We start from the raw sequence: 17,055 nt of genomic DNA, 5'->3' as shown, positions 1-17,055 counted from the left end.
GCCGAATCCTTCTCCAGTGCGCCATGGGCCTCCTTTTATAGGAGAAAGGGGCAGCCACAGTGGCACACAGGAGGTGGAAAGTGCTACAGTGCTATGAGCTTATCGCTGGTATTACAAGACAAAGCGCATTTAATGCGAGGCTTAGGTGTCCCTTCACTTTATCAGGGACGGGAGCGAGGCCCGGCCCGTCCGTCGCCGCTCCTCCTTGCTTTGACACGCGCCCTGGCCAGTGATCCATGCGGTGCCATGTAGGCAGGCAGGCAGCTGAGGTGGTGCGATGGTGGAGCCTCCACGAAGGGCTGCATGTTGCCACGCAGGTGCCTGCCCAGCTGGTTGGGTCGGCAGCTGCATGCGAATGGCAGCGGAGTCTTGGCTGGCGTGGGCCTAGTAGTGGCCCCGCTGGCGCGCTTGGCGAGGGTCTTGTCGGGTGGCCCGGCAAGGGTCTTGCCATGGCGCGCTGGCGTCCCCGGCAAGGATCTTGCCGGGGGTCTTGTGGGTTTCTTCGGTGAGGATGGTTGCCTTCCTATCCTCATTTGATCTTGACTATTCTTTGTCTTCACAAAGATCTGCATGCCACCACGGAGGTGCCTCCCGAGCCTTGTCCAATGCGTTTGTTTAGCGTTGGTGGGCTCAAAGGTGGCTCACTCCGCTGGTGTGGACGAGCTGCCCTGGCAAGGGTCTTGCCGGGGCCGCTAAGGCTGCCCCGGCAAGGGTCCTTGCCGGGGAAACCTGCTTCGTCCATCCAATCTTTGTGGGCTTGGTCCTTGTCGTTGCTTTTTTTGTCTTGAGCCTTCAGCTTCTCTCCGGCTTCCCTTTCCTGCCCTGTTATGCGTGGCCGCGGCGGGTGGCTCTGACTGCCCGTGCATAAGTAAAGGGGTCAAAAGGAGAGCCCCTACTTTTGTACACCGACAAGAGCCCTCAGGCCTGGGCCATACTTAAGCGCAACACATTGTTGGGCCAGGCCCAGAATGGTGTGCGGGCAGTTGGGGCGGATTTTTACCACGGTAATTGTTCCGTCCGCTGCGCTTCCCCATGACCCGCGTTGAACGCGCGACGTGGGGGTCATGTGCGCGCGTGTGACGTGGGAGGCATGCGTGGGCTTGTGTCCGCACGCATGCATCGTATCGTAGTTAATGGGAAAGGAGGTGGCCCGCGCCTTCCCCGTAAAAAGGAATAACCGTGGGCGCGCTGCTCACTTTCCCCCCCCCCCCTTGCGCCTTCCTCCAATCTTAGATTCGCCGCCCCCTTTCTTCCTTCTTCTCGAGCCTCTCTTCCTTCGTCCATCGCCGCCGTGCCTCTGCCATCCCCTGCTCTTTCGCTTCCCATCGTCGCTATGGCGCCCAAGTCCACAAAAAGCAAGGGAGCAGTGAAGGACACCGGGGTGTCAGAGCAGCCGGAGAGCGAGCAGGTGGCGCGACGGGCACAGTCCGCCTACCTTCCCCTTGACGGTCGGCGTGCCTGAGCTCCAGGAGATGTTCAAGGACCTGTGGGGAGTGAAGACGGGGGGAGAGAAGACGGGGCACCCAGCCATGCACGTCGTCCCTGCCAGCGTCGGGCCCTCCCCAAATCGGTACCCCTTCTTCTTTGACTATTTCTCCTGCGGCCTCTGTCCCCCCTTTTCAGATTTCTTCAAGGATATCATGCACACCTATGGCTTCCGCCTCTTGGCTTTCACCCCGAATGCCGTGGTGTGTATGGCCCTCTTCGCACATCTCTGCGAGGGCTTCATCGGGGTGCACCCCAGTACGGCGCTCTTCCGCCATTACTTCTCCCCTCGGATTCAGAAAGCGGGTGCCATCGCTGGCTGCGTTGCCTGGATCCCGAGGGCCAAGGGGGCATACCCGGACGATGCCACGAAGGAGAGGTGGGAAGAATGGCGGGGCCGATGGTGCTGGATTGAGGAGGAGGACCCTCCTCCATTCTGCGCGGTTCGCCAGAAGCCGCCGGTCCATGGCGGCGATTGGGGCGACGTCGACGCTGACGACGCGAAGCTTACGGTCGCCACCACCAGGATTCTTCGGCTCATCCAGGCTGGGCTCACCCTTGAGATGATCTGGGCGGACTTAATCCGCCGGCGGATCGCCCCTCTGCACGACAAGGGGAGGCCGGCCTAGCTCTTTGTGAACGTCGCCGACATCATGAGGCTCCGCCATGGCCTTGACAACAACCTAACAGTGCTGAGGCACACCCACTTGTGCCAACGGATCTTCCGGCTCGAGGTCGACGACGAGGACGAGGTCGAGCGGTCAGGCAAGCTTGCCAGGGCCACCGCGAAGGCCGGCAAGGTCGACAAGGAGCCCGTTTTCGAGCTGCCGGCGGGAGTGGTCCCGCTGAGCAACAACTCTCGCTGGAACGAGATCATTGCCATGATGCCGCTCTTCAACTCGCATGGCCTTGACCGGAACTGGGTTGAGCCGGACGGGCTCGTGGTGCAGGAGTTCTTCGACACCTTGCATGCGGTGTACATCACCGCTGAGCCGCGGCTTATCCAGGACACCTCTCGGGCAGAGCTAGACTATATCGCCGCCAGGGTGGAGGAGGCGAGGCTTGCCGAGGAGGAGGCAAAGCTTGTTAGGGAGGCCGGCAGCACCGGCGGCGTGGTGGACAAGGCCGCAGCTAAGGCGGAGGAGGGGGAGCTCGCCCGGTGGGCAGCAGCCGTTGGGGAGGCCAGCGGCGCCGACACCGGGGCTCCCCTCGTTGAAGACGCCGCCGATGGGTCGTCGGAGGAGAGGACGCGACTATCGATCCCCCGATCACCGAAAAAAGGCGGGTCCTGCGGCGGGCCACCTACGGCGAGCCGGTCCGCCTCGATCGGGCCGTGCAGCTGCGGCAAGCCCAGGAAGCGCCCGTGCGCCAGACGAGGGCAGTGGTGATGAAGAAAACGGTGAAACTCGTGGCGTCGAAGAAGAGGACATCTACTTCTTTGTCGTCCAAGCGCGCCCGGACGCCATCGCCTTCCCCCTCGCCAGCAAACATCGGAGCGGGGATTGTGTTTGACTTCGGGCCCTTTAGCCCGGAGAGAGATCCCGCGCCTCTCAGCCCGGAGAGAAAAAGGAAAGCAACAGAGGAGGAGGAAGAGAATGAAGAGTAAGCTTCTGCTTTCCTCCCTCATTCCTTACGCTTCCCCTGATGGTGTTGCTCACTTGTCTTCATCTTCCAGGGATGTGGAGACGCTGGCCCAGAGGATAAAGAGGGCCAGGATTTCGGCGAGTGGCCAGCCCCCGGCACGCACCTCCAGTATGCCACTGGTGGTGTCGAGCAGCCCGGACAGCAGCCCCCAGCCCAGCCCCCAGCATGAGTCCACCACTTATCCTTTGTCAACGTGCACAACTGCACAACGCTTTGGTACTGACCCTGCCATGGATGTAGGAGGGGAGCAACACCAAGGGGAGCCGCAGAGGGCTTCTCCCATCGTGCCACCCCTGTCGACCACGCCGCCCCGAGGGGCGTCCCCATCAAGGGCACCAAGCGCCGAGGCCATGCACATGAAGGAGGAGGGGGAGAACACGGGTGCCGGTGGCTTCGCCTCGACGCCAGACCTTGGCGGAGAAGGGACTTCTGCCTCACGGCCCGGCACGGGTAAGCCACTCGCTCTCCACTTCTGCTTGCATTCTTTTTTGTTTCCTTACTGGCTTTCGATCTTGGCTCTGTCCTGTCTCCTTCTTGGCGTCCAGACCCCTCCTCAGAGGACGTCGACACCACCAACAAGGGAGTCGCCATAGATGCCACGCCGGAAGCGGAGAAGATTGCTGCCGAGGAGAGCGCCAGGGGCGCCGCTGAGGATGCCGCCAAGGGGCCCGCCGAAGAGCCCGGCAAGGGGCCTGCCGAGGGAGCCGGTAAGGCCACCGCCGAGGAGGTGGTGTTTGACGACCTGCCCTCCTCCTCCGCTGCCTCTGGCTCCGGTAGGTACCGGAGGGTAAGCGACAACCTCTTCGTCCATCTCCTTGGCGCGTCGAGCACCAGGGCTCCCTTTGATGGAGAGGTGTTTGACGAGGAGGTGCTTGCCGCCACCGGGCTCGAGGTCGTCGATGAGCCGGGCATCGGTGGTGTCGGCTCCCAGGAGGAGCAGCTGCTCTAGGCCATGGCTGCCAGCTTCCAGAAGCTTCAGGCGCTCCATCGCGCCCGTCTAGACAAGGCCAAGTCCAGGACGGCTATGGTGGAGAAGGCGGAGGATGACTTTGGGGGTGCGTCCCTGAGGCGCAGGACTGGTTTCGCCAGGCCCAGGACGAGCTGAAGGCCGCCTAGGGTGAGCTGGCCAACCGTGAGGTGGAGCTCGCCCTGAAGCTGGCCGACGTCGAGAAGGCCCAAGAGACGGCGAAGAGGTTGGCCGACAAAGCCGAAGCCGCTTGGACCCAGCACGAGGCCGCGCTGAAAACCCAGGATAAGGACCTTGCCATGCGTGAGGAGAAGCTTGCCGCCATGCTCCGCGGCAAGGACGAAGAGGTGGACAAGCTCGTCCTGCAGCGGACCCAAGAGCTGGAGCGGAGGCATCAGGAAGCACTAAATGCCCAGGCTCAGGCCCACACCGGCAGGGTGAAGGAGCTGGAGGGACAAGCTCTGAAGCTGGCCCAGGTCAAGGATACTCTCAATGGCGCCCTGACGGTGGCGTAGGGCGAGGTCATTAGCAAGGCTGGAGAACACTCTGAAGCAAACATCTCCATCAAAGATCTCAAGCTGAAGCTGGGAGAGCTCGAGGAGATGCTGTCGGAGGCCAAAACCCGGTAGGGGATCCTAACCAAGGAGCTGGAGATGGAGAAGCAGCTGCTGATGAACGAGACCGCCAACCTCAAGGACCACGAGGAGGGCGAGAAACGTTGGCTCGAGCGCCTTGTCGTCATCGCAAACTCGGCTGCTGATCAGCTGGCCATTATGGGGATGCCAGAGATGAGGTACGCCCCGGAAGCGAGCCTGAGCCCGAATGCCAACCTGACCATATACTTTGAGAAGGTCGTCGGCACCCTGAAGCGGCTTCACTCCAACCGGGCGGCCGCCCTGGTCGAGGAATCCCGGATACTCTACCGGGGGACCATGACCAGGGTGCTCACCAAGATTGTGCACTAGCACGCAGACCTCGATTTCAAAGTTGTGCTGAAGAGCTTGCCGGAGGATGCCGACATCGCGGCGCTCCGCGAGCGTATCCAGCCCATCCTCAACCGCATCGACAAAGAGGTTGGAGGGCCAGCGTCAGGACTAGGCACCCCATTCTCCATCGCCGCTGCAGGTTCATGACCAAGACAATGCTATCTTTAGTCAGAACCGTGGCGGCAATTTGTGTAATATAACTCTATAATGCCCCTGAAATTATGCATGTTATTTTCATGTTCGATTCTCCTTTGTATGTCCACCCCACGTCGACCGGGTAGGCTTGCCGGCACATAAACCCAGGGTGGCGCCCTGAGGGCGGATCCTCATTAGCCTGCCGGGTGTGCTTGTTGCTGGGCAAAGCACCTTACCACCATTGGCGCGGCCGCTTGATTTGTCGAGCTTGACTCGAGTCAGAACCGAGAGTGTTGCCGATGGCGAAAGGCTACCCTGCCGCTCTTGACGCGGCCGCTTGAACTATTGAGCGGAATCGAAACAGAACAAGGGCGTTGCCGATCGCAGGAGGGCCCCTCTGCGTACAAGCTCTCCATACATAGGCCGAACCGTCGAGGATAATAACCTTAGATTCAAGGAGAAAACTTAAAATTCAGCATGACTTAGCTCTCTCGTCGCCGCCTCGGCGTCCTTCGCACCAACGGGCAGCGCCGCCTTCTTGGCCGCCTTCTCCGCAGGAGCCGTGGCAATGAAGAACAACTAGGTCGACTGCTAGGCCAGATTCTCACAATTGCGCGCCCTACCTGGCGCACCAAAGATGTCGATGGGAAACGACACATATGGGATCACTGGAATCCCTACTACGGTTGCGGGGCGCGGGGATCGTGAGAAGAGCAGGACTAGTAGACAACACGAAGGGGATTTACCCAGGTTCGGGCTGCAAAGATGTGTAAAACCCTACGATCCTGCTTTGGTGGATGTATTTAGTGTTCTTGAGCTCTTGAACTAGCTCTAGGTGTTCTGAGGTTCGAAAGGGCCGAATCCTTCTCCAATGCGCCAAGGGCCTCCTTTTATAGGCGAAAGGGGCTGCCACAGTGGCATACAGGAGGTGGAAAGTGCTGCAGCGCTATGAGCTCATCGCTGGTATTACAGGACAAAGCGCATTTAATGCGAGGCTTAGGTGTTCCTTCACATTATCGGGGACGGGAGCGAGGCCCGCCCCGTCCGTCACCGCTCCTCCTTGCTTTAACATGCGCCCTATCCAGCAATGCATGTGGTGCCATGTAGGCAGGCAGGCAGCTGAGGTGGCGCGATGGTGGAGCCTCCACGAAGGGCTGCATGTTGCCACGCAGTTGCCTACCCAGCTGGTTGGGTCGGCAGCTACATGCAAACGGAGCCGGAGTCTTGGCTGGCGTGGGCCTGGCAGTGGCCCCGCTGGCGCGCTTGGTGAGGGTCTTGTCGGGTGGCCCGGCAAGGGTCTTCCCGTGGCGCGCTGGCGTCCCCGGCAAGGGTCTTGCCGTGGCGCGCTGGCGTCCCCGGCAAGGATCTTGCCAGGGGTCTTGTGGGTTTCTTCGGTGAGGATGGTTGCCTTCCTATCCTCATTTGATCTTGACTATTCTTTCTCTTCACAAAGATCTGCATGCCACCACGGAGGTGCCTCCCGAGCCTTGTCCAATGCATTTGTTTAGCATTGGTGGGCTCAAAGGTGGCTCACTCAGCTGGTGTGGGCAAGCTGCCCCGGCAAGGGTCTTTTCGGGGCCGCTGAGGCTGCCCCCGCTAGGGTCCTTGCCGGGGAAACCTGCTTCGTCCATCCGATCTTTGTGGCCTTGGTCCTTGTCATTCTTTGTTTGTCTTGAGCCTTCGGCTTCTCTCCAGCTTCCCTTTCCTGCCCTGTTATGCGTGGCCGCGGCGAGTGGCTCTGACTGCCCGTGCACAAGTAAAGGGGTCAAAAGGATAGCCCCTTCTTTTGTACACCGACACTCGTATGCCAGCAGGAAAACCAGCGGGTCCGTCGCACCGTCATAGCGCGGCGGCATCTCTGGCTTGAACTTGCACAACCACTGCACCTGCCACAAGGCGGGGGACAAGGCTCGGAGCCCCCTGGCACCAGCGCCGGCATCGACCGCCGGAGCTGGAGGCACGTTGTCCGCCATGAAGGCGAAACACGGTGTTGGTGGAGAGCGAGCCGACGGAAAGGAGAGCTCGGCGCACCCCTACCTAGCGCGCCAAATGTCAGATATCGGGTTCCGGCAAAACCCTTAAGGTTCGAACTCTGGGGTGCGCACGAAGATCTTCTCCCTACCGAAACACGCCCAAAACCTCGCCGTGATTCTAAGCTAGCACGATGAACAACACAAGATACATGAGGTTTATACTGGTTCGGGCCACCGTTGTGGTGTAATACCCTAATCCAGTGTTTGGTGTGGTGGATTGCCTCTTGGGCTGATGATGAACAGTACGAGGGAAGAACGGCCTCGCGAGAGGTGTTCTTGTGCTGGTGTGCTTGGAGAGGAATTGATCCGTCTCTGTTGGCTCTAGATGAGATTCAGATGCCTTCTATTGTGGTGGCTAGCCCTATATAGAGAGGCCCTGGTCCTCTTCCCAAATATTGAGAGGGAAGGGAGCCAACAACGGCCATTTTGTAAGGGGACAGCTAGTACAAGCTATCCTGACTAAAGGTGGTCTTCGACTGCCAAAGGCACTGGCGATGACGCCGTCTTGGGCTCCACGGTGACCACCATCCTGCCGCTCTGCTGGTCTTGGTCTCGTTGCACCGATTTGGAAACCTTTGCTTGATGCCTCGGTACTCCGCGCCTGCACTTGCCCCCTTTGCACCAAAAAGGAGATGAGGACACTGCGCAGGCTGGCGCCCGCCTGCACTACAAAAAAATACACTTCCGTGATGATACGTGTTTGTCACAGTAGGTCGCGTTTTTTGTCATGCATGTACATCCATGACGATTTTATGACAGAATCAAGATAGTCATACATGTGCTGTCGTAGAAGTGTTTCATGACATTACCAAAATTATCATCACGGAAGTGTCCACTTCCATGACGATAAATCACGAGTCACATAAGTGCTTCCGTCAAGGGTGACCGACACATGGCATCCACCATAACGGAACGCCGTTAAGCTATCCGATGGGATTTTGGATCCGATAAACCGTTAACAGCCCTGACCAATGGGAAATTTCCACTTGTAAAATTATGATTGGCCGAAGGGAACACCTGTCAGCTCCTCAGTGGGCCAGATGTCGCCCGTCTATTGGAGGAGACATGCCTATGATACGTCGAACGTGGCTGGGCCCAACAGAGGCCCATATCGGTTAAAAAGGCCGGCCCAGTCAAAGGCCCGTAGTACTTAATCAGGTACTAGTGGGCCAGCCCAATAACGGCCTGCTTAATAAAGGGCCATTTACGGCCCGAAGCCAGATCTGGCCCGTTAATTGTTCGCCCAATAGTTGGGCCCATTTACGGCCTGAAGCCAGATTTGGCCCATTAATTGTTCGCCCAATATTTGGGCCCATTTACGGCCCGAAGCCAGATCTGGCCCGTTAATTGTTCGCCAAATATTTAGGCCCAACTACAACCCAGTGACTTCGGCCTAATGTAGACATGGGCCCATTTCAGCCCGGTGTGACTTTCGGCCTGGGAATGGCCCGTGCTGCCCATGGGCCATGTAAGGTCCGGCGGGACATCGGGCCGACTAACGGCCCGTGCTAAAGGTGGCAACAGTTAAGCCCAACGTGACTTTGGGCCTGTTAAAGGCCTGTCGCATAATTCGGCCCGTTGATGCATGTACTAAGCTTTCGGCCTCTTAAAGGCCCATGATATCAGTGGGCCAACTAAGGCCCGAGATATGTTTTAGCCTGGTAACGGCCCGTGAGCTAACTAGGCCCAACAAGGCCCGATCTCCATTTTGGCCTGCTGAAGGCCCGTCGACGACTAGTGAAAATTGAGGCCCAACATGCATTTTGGCCTGCTAAAGGCCCGTAGTTTCATCTGGGCCATAACAGGCCAGTACAATATTCAGCCTGTTAATGGCCCAATGCTACCTGGCCCAAACCAAGAGCTAGGTCGACAAAAGGCCCAACTAAAATATAGGTCGGTGTAAGTTTGGGCCTGGCGCAATGTGTGAAGGCCCCAATCATTCTGGCCCAAGAAAGACGCAGGCCGGCCCAATTGTGGCCCGCTAAAAACCAGGCCCATTAGAGTCGAATGTTTAGGCCCGGTCGACTACATCTGATTTTTTTAGATAGCGAATGATGGCAGTAACTAGTAGGAATTAAGAACAAACCTACTCTATACAATAAAGAAATTACGGCATAGTAACTAAGAATAAACCTACACTATATAATAAAGGATTTAAGGTATATTACATCCACTGGACATCGAAGTTCGCCACCAGTGATCATAAAGCGCAATGAAGAAGTAGATTACAAAAACTGGGCACCATTGCAGCGTAACAAAATAATACTGAACCGAGACCACTTCCAAGACAGTTCAAGAAAGGTTAGCCTTGCGGGGGAACTGCTGTGCAAGCTGCTGAGCGAGGCTGTGAGACCGGCCTAACATGCCGGTCATAGCTTCCAGGTGTAGCTGTTTAGCGATGAGGTTCTCATTGGTGTTCTCCGCAATCTTTCTTAGAGATAGGACTTCAAGTCGAAGTTGAGTTGCAGAATGCATTTCTGCTAGAACTTGGGACTGAAGAAGTCGAACTGATTCAGACAACGAATTCTGTGAGCTTGTCTGACTGTTAGTCTCAAGTAACTTGAACACTGCATCAAGACAAGACTTTTGGGTTGTCTCGCTATCTTCAAGATGTTTTGCCTTCTTTGCTGCAATATATGTTGTGTTTATCTCACAGCCTTCAGCAGACTTGTGCCTGCCATCAGGCATATCACCCTGAAACAAAGTAGAGAGATGATAGGTTTTGCATGTGTATAAACAAAGATGATAATTGTGTTGTCAATTCCATCCAATTTCAAATTAGAAAATAAAGAGTAAGTTCAAAATATCAATAACATAATTTGGCATTGTTCATAATGCGGGGAGCTTCACCACACTACTGGATTACCATGTCAACATAACAAGCATGGATGAAGGGCAAAGAAAATCATTGTATCTATTTTGGATAATGTGCATGGCATGTTGTTCATATCATCAGCCACATCAGTAAGATAAAACAGGAGATGACAAGGTGCAAACGTGGGCTGCTTCACCACACACTGGATTATAGATCCACAAAAACAAGCATACATATAGGGAGTATTAAGTAATGTGCATGGTATGAATAAGGAATTTGGTTTTACAAGTAAAACTTAGAACTTACGGTTCTTGCGAACATGCATTTTGGTAGAAACAGCAAACTAAACAGCAATAAACGATAGGGAGTATGAGCAAATTAAACAGTAGTTGAGGATAAAGGCTTTAGAAGGAATGACTTACATTAACAGTTAACACCGGCTTTATAATGCCCTTCTCCATGTCAAGGGAAGAATAACTCAAGAATTTCAGCACAAAATCTTCTTCATAAGCATTTCCTGTACTCTACATTTTGAAGAGAGTAATTATAGATATGATAATACTGGAAGGGATAGAGGATAGTGAAGATAAGATGCAGATTGATGCTACATAATCAACTACCAATCCCTGGAAGTACAAGCATTACAGGACAAAATGAACTGACAAGAGCAATGGGCTACACTTCTTCACTGACATTGTCTGTGTATTCTACTTGTTGGTAAGATTAAAAATAGATCTGATCTTTTTTAGTAAATGGTGGGCGAGGGAGATAAGATGCAGAATGCTACAAAATGAACCAATCCCTCTTCTCATAATACAAGAGTGTTTTGAACACTGGTGTACTTTACAAAACGTTCTTATATTATGGGACGGAGGGAGTAGCTGTTAATGTAAGTATAATGATATACCATGTTCAGTCCTTACAAGAGGACTGCAGAGCTAAACCTCTTCAAAAGCATTGGGTTGATTCTAAATTTATGTAAGAGTCCATACGGATCTTATAATGTCCACCAAATGGACGATTATGAGGCTAACATGTGCAGTGATGCTACATAATCAAACAGCTATGAAAGTAAGTATGGTCATACAGGGCAAGAGGTACTCACAAGAGCAATGCAGTGTGTAGTACAGTTGCGAGATTCTGTGGTCCCTCTAGAACGAATGTTCTTCTGCTAACAGTTTTCGTACAAGAGGCAAATGCAGAAATGTAGTTCAAATTGTGATGTCATATCATAGACAGTACCTTACACTGCAGCCGAGACCAATGTGTAACAAGATTATTCCAGTCACCGTCGGATAAATGTAGCACCGGAGACTTTACAGAAATTTCGTTCAGAGGCTTGCCATTGAAGTGGGCTTGCCTAGGGTAGGAACGATACTTCATCAACGAGTGCTTGAAAAGCGCAACCAACCCTTGCTCGTCATCACAATCCAGTTTGCTCCTCGCCTATTTAAAAGAATGAAATCTTGTGTCGTCTGGCAGCAGAAACATATGCAGTAATGACCATGAATAACAATAGTACATTACTTACGCGTAAGTTGTGGAGGAAGACTGGAAATTGTTCTGTGTCTGCGGTATAATCTTTCCATGAAGGAAAGATGCGCACAAAGTTCCTGACTACAACATAAGCTTCATCTTCTAAACTGGGAAGAAATGGAACAGGGGTCCTATTTGCTGCAATTGGGTCTCTCTCTGGTTCGAAAAGGCATTTGGCAACTGGATTTGGTGTACTCTTTGCTGGAATGGGGGTTTTGCATGGTACAGCTGGTGCTATGTCAACTGGCATAATCATACTGTTTACTGCAGTTGGGGTCTGCTGAGTTGGTGCATCAGAAATAACTAGTGTAGTAGGGCTAGAGTCTGTTAGAGTTGGGGTGTTTTGTGGGCCAGGTGATATTGCAACTACACCTAATGGACTATTTGATTTATCAGGTGCCACTACCTTTTCCAAATACTTTGCTTGTGCTCCTCCATGATCAGCAATCGCCCTCTTCCTTTTGAACGTCTGATACACAAGAACAGCATTTGAATGGATAAATATGGTTTGATGACAGATGGAATATGTACTGAAAATGGATAGGCAGGGCGTATTCACATACATGATGTGTAAACTAAGCTAATGGCAGTTCAACAAAGTAGAAGCAATGCAAAGCATCAGTTGCAAGATATGTGCGAGAAATGTAACCTTGGAAAGTTAGAGCAAGTACCTTGATGGGTGAATAAGATAGGGCATCTTCCTCTAACTCCTCCACTAGGGAGCTACATTGACTTAGGTCTCCCTCTAGCTCAGAATCACTGTTAGGATCATATTCTGAGCATGAATCTGTAGGTGGAGAGCGTTTGCATTGCATTGCATCCAGACTTGATTTCAGTCCCTTAATGCCAAGTTTGATAGCCATGGCATTATTCTGCTTTATTCTTTTCATGCGCGCAAGCTCATAATCATTATGATGCTATTCAGAATCTGAGATTCATGAAAACATAAAAAGTAGTCAGATTATCTATGGAATGCATTGCGGATTCAACTCGAAGAGTGTCTCCCTATAAACCCCTGCATATGCAAAGTTCACCCCCCCAACCGTGCGGACCATACCACACACAGAAATACAAACCCCTTATGTCTCTATAAGAGGCAGGCACACATTTCAAAACTGAAGTAGGAACACTAGAATCATATGAAATTCGTATTTGAACAAATAAACTAAGCAAGTATGAGTGGCATAATGTTTAGCTTCAAGGGTGGAGTGTTGGTAGTGCGACACAAAGCAAGTAGGCAGATTGTATTCCACGTAAAAGATCGGAACATATGTAAAAGCTGGAAATGACACTTTCTTTCTATACAATGCAGTGTTCGTTGCCCACACATGATGGAAGAGATCACATAGAGAAATACTATTCACTCATGTCTACGGTTCCAGTATTTAGAAACGGGGTGGTCCACCCTAAAAGAATATTGACAACAAATATGACAAGGCAAGCATAGATGTAGTGAACCAATTATTTACTTGTGAGCTTACTAGGACAAGTATGCAGAATTGTAACTGCAGTAAGAGACCATCCAAAATCTGAATGAAGAAATACAAGTAAAATTGTTAACAAGCCTGGCTTGCAGTAGTAATCTGGCTCAATGTCACTAGGACCAACAATCCAAAATGACTAGTGTCTGTTCTGAGGGCCGGAATTTTGAAAACCCTGTGAACTTTAGAGGTACTAAAGATTACTGAAATACATCTGAACCATTAAGTGTAGGTAGCACTGAGCACACAACACCCTAATGACAGTCCTGCCTAATGAGTAATGAATCAATTAGAAAATGGGTGATGAGGAGTGGCTGCTGAGTGTTGAGGATGTATCTCAGGATAAATCGGGTTGGCTTGGTGGGTGCTGCACACCTGAGCCCTGAACGAACTGGCAAAGTAGGCACGGCGAGGGGCTCCTGGCCTCCTGTTAGTCCGGTGTCTCGTCCTAGAGTCATGCCGTCCGGGGACGGCAAGTCGCCGGCGAGGGAGGCAGCTGGGGCGACTAGAGATCGGAAGCGCGTAGCAAAACAGAGGGGAATCAGGGCCTGGGACGACCCAAAATCCCAGGGTGGGCCAGCCCACCGTGGGCACCCTGTAGAGATACACACCCTAGCGGTGAACATGCATTTTTGAAACTAATTTAGGAACATTTAGCTGACTAATTAAACAACTCTGTTTTAATAATAACATATTCGTATTTGAACAACTAAGCTTGTTTAGCTTGATGGGTGGAGCAGTGTTATTATGACACGAAGCACGTATTCTGATCGTATAGTGATCATAAAAGGGGAAACTCTAAGCATATTTTTTGTAGCAAAAGAGGGTTTCCCCTCCGATTTCTATTAAAGAAACCACCACAGAACGAACATGATCAATTAAACCCTAAGCATGATCAATTAAACCGTATTATGGATGTGCCATGGTAGATTTGAAGCTGCAAACCGGAGAAATGATATTTAGCATCCATTGTTTGCTTCGAACTAAGAACTAAGTTCTAAGATCTGAAAAGAAAGTAGAGTAACCAAGTTAAGATCTATTTTCTGGTTGAGATCAAAAAGTTGAGGAGATATGAAGTACCACCTCTCTTGCGGCACCGTGTAGGCATCGGGGGTGCGATGGCTGTCGGTGGCGTTGAAGCAGATCTGCGATGGTAGACGGGTGCATCGGGGGATAAGTCCTGTTGTAGTGGAAGATAAGGTCATGCGAGCGGCCCCGACAAAGAGGACAACGACACCGATAAAGCGAGAGGACGCGATGCAAGGCTATTGGTCCGTCACCGTGGATGAGAAACGTCCATCTCTAGAAGTGGACAACGCGGTCTTGGTAGGCGCTCCGGCATGGTGGAGGACGGTGGCGATGGATGTGGTGGAGGACGGCGGCTATGGATGGGGTGGCGTACGGAGGCTGGTGTGGGGACGGGGTGTTCTAGCGCGGACGGTGTATGAATGGGAAAATGGAGGGAGAGGTACGGGGAACCATGTTTTTGGGACGCGCCTGTCTGAAATATGGGAAAGTTACAAACTTAGCCCCTGTTTAAAATTTGGACGTCTCGTCGGTTGGGGATAGGACGGTAATCTCGCATCTCGACAATATTTGCCACGAGCAATTTCGGGCGACGAGAGGGTGGTTGGCGCCCATGGTTGGCGCCCACGGTGTATGAACGGGGCTGACAGGTAGGGCGGTTGTGTCACGTCTGAGTGAAGTTACAAACCTGCCCCTATTGAAAATATTTGCCTACATCGATTTCGGCCGAGTCGAGTTTGTTTTGCCGCCCACCGTGTATGAATGGGGAATGGAGGGAGAAACAGAGGTCTTTCGGACGAGCTTGAATCAAATGTGTTTTGCCGCCCATGTTTGACGCCCACCATGTCGAAATGGGCTCAGAGGCGGTCGTGTCACGTCTAATTGAAGTTACTAACCTACCCCTATCTAGAGCAGTGGAAATCGGGCCGATGGATTGTCCGTGTAATGTGTAGACAGTAATTTCCATCTTCCAAACACTTGCCTTCGGGCAGCCGATGTGGGGGTGGACATTTTGCCGCTTCTTTTGAATTTTGGGACAGCAAGCATCCACGTTTACCCTGGCAACTAAATTCAAATCCATTTTGTATTCCTACATGAATCTTTATAAATCATTCTATGTGTTTTTATATATCTTCAAAAGGGCGACAAAGATGTATTCCACTATCATATATGAATATGGTTTACAAATGCCGATACTCAAATTCTGAAGCTAGAATCCAGTTTAAGGTGAATTCGAATATTTGGAACACTTCATGTCCAACTCAAATGTCACTGCGGCATAATGTGTACTCCCATTTAGATATGTACACAAGCGATGTATCAAGGTTCAAATACCAAGTCAATCAACCAAGAATGTACAGAACTAACAGACATATAAACACTTATAGAGTATATGGATCAATAATATCAACTAACATACATAAGCCAGGCCGCTGTACTTTTTTTGGCTACAACAGCATCCTTTTTTTAGCCAGCATCTTGGCCCTTTCCGATGCGTGCCACTTATGGTCCATCTATACTACTACTATTGCTGAATGCACATTCAGCCCGATTGGCATGTTTGTAGGTCTGGCACAGCAATCCAAATGAAATGTCTCCGAGTCTTATCAATTAATACAGACTTGTGCTCAAATAAAATTACAAACCAGAAAACAAGAAAACAATTATTACATGATCTCTAAAACAAATGGTTTGATTGATTACATGAACAGACAACACAAAGGTTATTCAACGATGGAAAGAACATTTCACCTATGATTTACCAAGTAGGAATTTAATTTCCTTTTTTCCTTCAGGACCTTAACAATCTGGTCAGTCTCAGCCTGCTTCATTTTGAAATCCACCAAATATTTAATGGTTTTCTTGAGTACTGCTCGTGATTGTGTTGTTTGCTTCCTCAACATGTCAACTTCATCTCTAAGTGCAGAAGCAGAATCTCTTTCTACCACTATTTTAGCCTCTAGAGCATTAGCAGTCGGCAATTCATAATGCACGATTGGGCCGGTGCCACTGCTGTGGGATGATGCAACGTCCATGGGGACCTCGCTCTTTGATCTTGGGCTAACCTATTTTCCCATTAAAGTTCCGATTGGATTCAGAAAAGTTGAAGTTAGCAAAACATATCAATTGGGAGTTATAACAGCAAACCAGTTAAATAAACAAGGAATTAAAGAGTTTCAATTGGATGCTGAAAAGTAGTTATTAACATCATTGTAGCCTGCTGTTCCAGCAGCAAAGCAGTTAAACAAACAAGTAGATATTTAAGTTAAGGCAAACAGGTAATTCTTAACAGTAAGTATCAAACACATAGATAGGCGCAGTCTACAATATGATTAACAGGTTGTGGCATTATGTAATCAGTAGCAACCTAAATTAATCCAAGCAATGTAATTGACAATTTTGCAATAAGTGGCTAACTAAAATTCTGAGAAGCAGGTAACTGAACTTATGCTAGTTCTTTGTACAGGCACACTGCAACTTCTTTTTCGCTTACAAGGTTGTACGAAGGAGTCCATGGCATCAATTGCTTGGATACGCAGTCCCAATACTTCTTTCTTCCCACACTGCATTGGTAAGTCAAATGGTTAAACTGGTAGGATGGTGCGTCCTTGATATGTTATATGAGGATGTGTAGTCAGACTAGTTGTAGCCACACACATCACACTGGCTTTTACTATATATTTCATAAGATTACTTTTGGCATATCGAGATCTAAGCAATCTACAATAGGATGAAAAGACTGGCATCCTTCACATTATTGGCGAACTCAGTTCATAGAAACAAGCAATTCAACCATTCTATGGCTAAATCAAAAGCGCCACTGGAATATTTTTCACTATCCAATCATACACGCAAAAAGGGCAACGCCACCATAGGGGCTGGTATGGGCGGCCGCCTCAGGTGGCTGGAAAGTGTGCACCTAGTTTGAGTCGTGCAGGTTGGCCCA

The sequence above is a fragment of the Triticum dicoccoides genome, chromosome 2B (genome assembly GCF_002162155.2).
Source record: "Triticum dicoccoides isolate Atlit2015 ecotype Zavitan chromosome 2B, WEW_v2.0, whole genome shotgun sequence".
NCBI lineage: Eukaryota > Viridiplantae > Streptophyta > Magnoliopsida > Poales > Poaceae > Triticum > Triticum dicoccoides.
This window is presented reverse-complemented; position numbering follows the sequence as displayed.